Source organism: Sinocyclocheilus anshuiensis, unplaced genomic scaffold (genome assembly GCF_001515605.1).
Source record: "Sinocyclocheilus anshuiensis isolate Anshui unplaced genomic scaffold, SAMN03320099.WGS_v1.1 scaffold152, whole genome shotgun sequence".
Taxonomy (NCBI): domain Eukaryota; kingdom Metazoa; phylum Chordata; class Actinopteri; order Cypriniformes; family Cyprinidae; genus Sinocyclocheilus; species Sinocyclocheilus anshuiensis.
This window is the reverse complement of record NW_015555781.1, coordinates 3,282,606-3,288,087: the sequence shown is the minus strand read 5'-3', so window position 1 is coordinate 3,288,087 and position 5,482 is coordinate 3,282,606. Positions and strand designations below refer to the sequence as shown.

The 5,482-nt window shown below is 35.4% G+C and overlaps 1 long non-coding RNA gene across 1 annotated transcript; it reads left to right on the top strand.

Annotated features, from left to right (window-relative positions):
- Nucleotides 1–552: 552 nt before the first annotated feature.
- Nucleotides 553–1,544, top strand: LOC107674626 (uncharacterized). Its single transcript, XR_001632517.1, has 2 exons — nt 553–589; nt 784–1,544. It is a non-coding gene; the product is annotated as an uncharacterized LOC107674626 (long non-coding RNA).
- The last annotated feature ends 3,938 nt before the right edge of the window (nt 1,545–5,482 follow it).

Below are 5,482 nucleotides of genomic sequence, written 5' to 3'. Positions count from 1 at the left end.
CTGCCGGGAATCCAGGATTCATGTTAGAGAAATAATTAAATTAACCCCTAGGGTTAAGGAAAGGGTTATATCTAAAACCAGCATCTTATGCGAGGGACTCACATAAAAAAGAAATGGTGGTTATCAGCGATACTTGATTATTTATTAATTTCAGGATTTATTTTAAAATGAAAGTAATATAAAGTCATCTTGTCTGAATCAGGAAAGAAATATGCACAGATCAAGCAAAAACAATATATGACGGTGGATTTTGAAGTGAGAGGACAACAGGGTATGGACTTTTTTACTGGAGAAAGTAATGGATAGAGGACTAATTTTTTTAATCAACTTTTTGAAGTTAAAAATGTCTAAATCATTGATTTGTTTATGACATGCAGCTTTCCGCTTCATAAGATGTTAATTGATGGTCTGGAGTGGTGTGGATTACTTGTGGATTATTGTGATGTTTTAATCAGCTGTTTGGACTCTCATTCTGACGGCACCCATTCATTGCAGAGGATCCATTGGTGAGAAAGTGATGTAATGCTAAATTTCTCCAAATCTGTTGCGATGAAGAAACAAACTCATCTACATCTTGGATGGCCTGAAGGTGAGTAAATTTTAAGCACATTTTCATTTTGGGCTGAACTATTCTTTAATATATACAAAAAAAACAAGTATTACCCATGATTAAAACATGGAATTGTAAAAGCAATTTCCAAGACAGCAATACACATTAATTTGTTGCTTCAGAGATATTCCAGAATGTAACTGACATTGCTTTTTTGCTCTTTGATTTCACAGTGACAGAAGTAACAGAGGAATCACCCTAGAGACCACCTGCTGGTTCTGTTTTCTTATCTCTTTTTTGTTCTTTTTCTCTCAAAGCGTCACATCCTGTCTTTCTACTTCTGGATTAGGAGATAAGCGCAGGCAAAAGATCCACTTTGAGCGGCAAATGCAATCAGGATTATGATTGTGTTGTATGGTCCTGAATACAAATAGAGTGTCATAATTATAATTCAAGTCTCATTCATGCATTTGCATGCTAAACCTCTTTTACAGTTAAAAACGGTAAAACCTTGATTTGGGATATCACTTACTAACTTTTTTTATATATATATCACAAGGCATTAGCTGTAGTTTACAGGCTTATTGTGAAAACCCAGGTTTGTATGGGATTATGCATTTACTTTTACAGGGCTTCAGTGGCAGGTTATGGATTGGATTATGATTTGACAGAGAGACAGAGGTACAAATTAGTTTGACCTCAATTTTCACTCACACATGCACTCAATATGGGATAGAATTTCAGATCAGGCGTTTTTACAGGGAGCTTTTTATTATATATTTTTTTTAAATCTGGGCCAGGGAGTGTCTAACAGTATGAAGGCACTGGTGTCCGCAGCATTACTGACCATGTCCATGATCCCTCAGGTTCTGTAGGACAACCTTTTTTTTTCTGCTGTTGGTACTTAATATTTTCAAGACAATTTTGTTGTACCACAACCGTATGAAATGTGTTCCCTCGAGAAAAAGAAAATTGGTTTCCCATCAGCTCTCAATATATGGTCGTTCTCCATTTCACAGCTACCCAGCATGACTCCACTGAAATGGCTGCTGGTAGGATTACTGCATTGTGTCGAAAAGGAGAGCATATAAACCTTGTGATGTCACTTTTGGTAAGCCAGAATTCAATGAAAGCAATTTTATGAATTGAAGCTGTGCTGTAACTCTTCTCCAGTCAGGCTTCACAGTTGAGTACAAGTGCATTTTATTGTTCTATAAACCTGGCTTGTCAGGACAACCACTGTTCTCCTGTTCCACTAATGTCTTTCACAGTGTTAATGGTTTGAAACGGACTGCACTATGTATTGTAGGAAAACTCGAATTTAATTTCTATTGAATGAGTCAGTGAATAATTTCAGCTGCTGAGGTAACAATTGGGCTGTTTTATTATTAGAAACTACTCTCCAGACAAAAGGAAAGCGATCTTACTGAAACATTCTAACACCAGCATGGAATATTTTACATTAGAATATTTCTAAAATGTATATTTACAGTTATAATAAACTTTCCCTTAATTAGAAAATCCCAAATAAATCCATTTGGAATTTCTGTTATAATTTGGAATCAAATCCAAGGAATACTACATTGAAATTTTTTTTTGTGTAGAAACAGTTTCTTAAAAATGTCAAGTAAATTTCACAAACAACTACAAAGAAATGGCAAGTAACACATTGAATATGAAATTCTGAAGTAGAAAAACTGAAATAATACTTAACAATACTTATTTATTTCCAACTTTGAAAAATCATTTTCAAAGTGTGACAACGGTTCTCATATAAGAGCATCACACAAAATATTTTTGTACACGTATAGAGTGTCCAAAGATTATCAGGATAAAATTCCTTCCAACAGGAATTTAACTGAAATCTTTTTAGTATTTTAAAGCTCATATATTTCCCATGTGATTTCTTTTAACTATACTGTTAACTACTAAATACTGATGCAGTATTTTATTTAAAACTATTGAATCAAAGAATCCTGTATTCAGTAGATAACATTTGATTTGATCTCATTAGATTTTGATAAAATTCCTTAGGGATTTTTTTTATTACAAAAACAGCAGATATATATCCTGACAAATGCTCTGCAAAGACCAGTTCAAAAGAAGACAGCCAAGTCATGGGACTGTTTAGATAATGCTGTTTTACTGAAAACAGCTATACGGCACAGCAATTCAGAGAGAATCAGATCTTGTCATGCGAATTGCAGGGTGCGTTTCAATATCCAAGCCACATTTACTGTCACTATAAAGCACCCCCAAGGATGTCTGGGATGCCTGTAAAAAATTGCATCCGTCAATGCTCCGCTCAAGCAATCACAAATCTGGGAAAAACTGCTTGACAGCAAGGACATGGGTGCGGGTTTTTGTAATAAAACTTGTTGATTGAATCTGTGCAAAATTATAAAAACCATTCAAGGTTTGTGTTTTCCATGCTCCCTGGGTTCTGCTCTGTTAAAGGCCGTGAAGGATGGGCTGGTATGACCCAGATTTGCAGACAGCTGTTTCTATGCATTTGGACACCCCAGAGAGCACAGGAGATGGAGCCATTAGAAATTAAAAGGAAACAAAGTGCGATCAGCTTTGCTGGGCTTGAAACAGCAGCATATATGTTTTACTGCGCCTTTCTACCAATCCTTTACAGGATTTATAATTTTATTCTCCCCACACAGCTGGGTATCTCGTTTTGGAGAAGGGGGTGCTGGTAACAGCTTATTTGGTCTGAGCCAGAAAGCTCATAAGGCAAAATGAGTAATGAAGGTTTCCACCCATGCGGTATGACTAACATTTTAGGAGGAATAACACTGCTTGCATGTAGCATTCAAAGATGGTAAGGGCTGCTTCATGATGCTGTTGTAAATGTGTTTGACAGTCAGTCCCTACAGACTTGCGTTGCAATTAGATAATGCGTGGCACGAGTCTAGAACTACACCGTGCTGAAGGTTGTTGAAATTTGTGGGGTAGAAAAAAGGGCACTTCTAATATTTATTTAAAAATGTTTCTAAACAAAACGTTAAATATATTAGGAGTGTGTGATATTAACAAAAATATATCAATATTTTCTGGGATTTTATTGATAACGATGATTAGATGAAATTTTGCTGAATGTGTTATTGTGCCGTTATCTTAAGGACTACCGTGGACAGCTGACTCCTAAAGTTTTTCATATTCTGCATATTCTGTGTGGTGATCAGTTCACAGCAGTGATAGAAATGAATCTTTTCCAATAAGTTAAAAATGATATTTTTTTTTACCTTTTATGGGCATTTTTACCTTTATAAAGCCCTTTTTTCTAAATGTGTGCATCATCTTTTCAGTCAAATTCTTAAACTGAATCAGTCAATTAGAATAATAAGTCATTTGGGCTGTTACCAAGCAAATTAAATCAGTATTGACAAAATTAATCTTTGCAATGCAGAGAAAACACAGAAGCTGCATCTAAGGGGCATTTAGATGCAAAAATTAATCTTTGCAATGCAGAGAAAACACAGAAGCTGCATCTGAAGGGGCATTTAGATGCATTTACATGTTTAATACAAGACATGAATGCTTTAACCTGCAGTTACAAATGCATTAATACTGTTTTGATATTTTAAACATAAAAGTTGAATACTGATATTTGAAATTATTAAAAAAAAAAGAAAAAAAAAAGATACTTTAAATGTAAAATTAAAATGGCCAGTAGGTGGCAGCAAGTCACTGTTAATAAGTGAGTCATTGCGACTGAACTGAATCATTTAAACGGCTGATTCATTCAGGAACAAATCAGAGTCATGTTGCTCAGAGACACAAATTGGAATTATATTTGTTGGCAAAATAGAGCAATATTGTGTCTAAAACGTAAGTGTCTTAATATTAAATTCTTGTTTATTGAACTGCTCTATGAAATCAATATAACCTAACTTTTGTAATCATGCTGCTTTTTGGTGGAAAAAAAACGTCAGTCTTCGCGTGATACTGATTAACTATATGATATTATATAAATATATACATTTCTGCCCCCATACCTTGAATTTTGTGATCATTCTAAATGCATTTTAAGAAATTGAATCATGCAGTGAATGAACGCGCACTGGTCTAGACTTCCTATTGCCTTAGCTAAACTTTAGCTAACTTGCATGGTAGCTCTCATGAATCATGGATGTTAGCAAGACAAATTAACTATTTTGCCTTTTGTCTTTTGGATAATTAGCTGTAAATTCGAGGCATAGGTAGCTTAGTCTGTTGTTCATCACCACTCACCTCCACAGCAAGATAAACACAACTGGAAAGGGTGATAAGGCTTCACTTCTGCGGCTCTCTCTCTGTGCATGTGCAGATCAATGTGTGCTACACTGTTGTGCTGCGGAGACGCAGAGCATTTCTCAACATACATAAATTCATTTATACATTTTTTTTTTTTAAACACTCCCCAGAAAAAAGCCCCCTTTGATGTCTATGTGTGCACGTGCCTGAAGCACAAAATGAACTGTTGAGTCTGAAATTGTACTTTTATATAGTGCACCTTTAAGGGGACTGCCAGTTGTAGTGGTATATCATCCAGTGCACTCATTAAATCCCATAATGTACCTCAACAACAAATGATGTACGCTTACCTGGTTTTCTGGAGTGCACAAACAGAAAAAGTACGTTACTGTGAAAAGTCTCGGTGCTTTCTGTCTGAATGTATCAGCACTTTTGAAGGAACAAAACTAAGTAACTAACGGTTGTAGGATATAATAAGGTCAGATATATTATTATACAACTTAATCATATATAATATAAGTTATCATGAGTAATACGACCCAAGAGATTTCATAAAAGCCAGTAATTTCGACATACTGCAATGCCATTACTCAGGAAACCATCCGAAAGTGTTGTTAGCAACACGTACACATTTCCTGAGCATGAGCACGACACCGTCAGCTGGATATAGATCATCGACAATGACAGTTT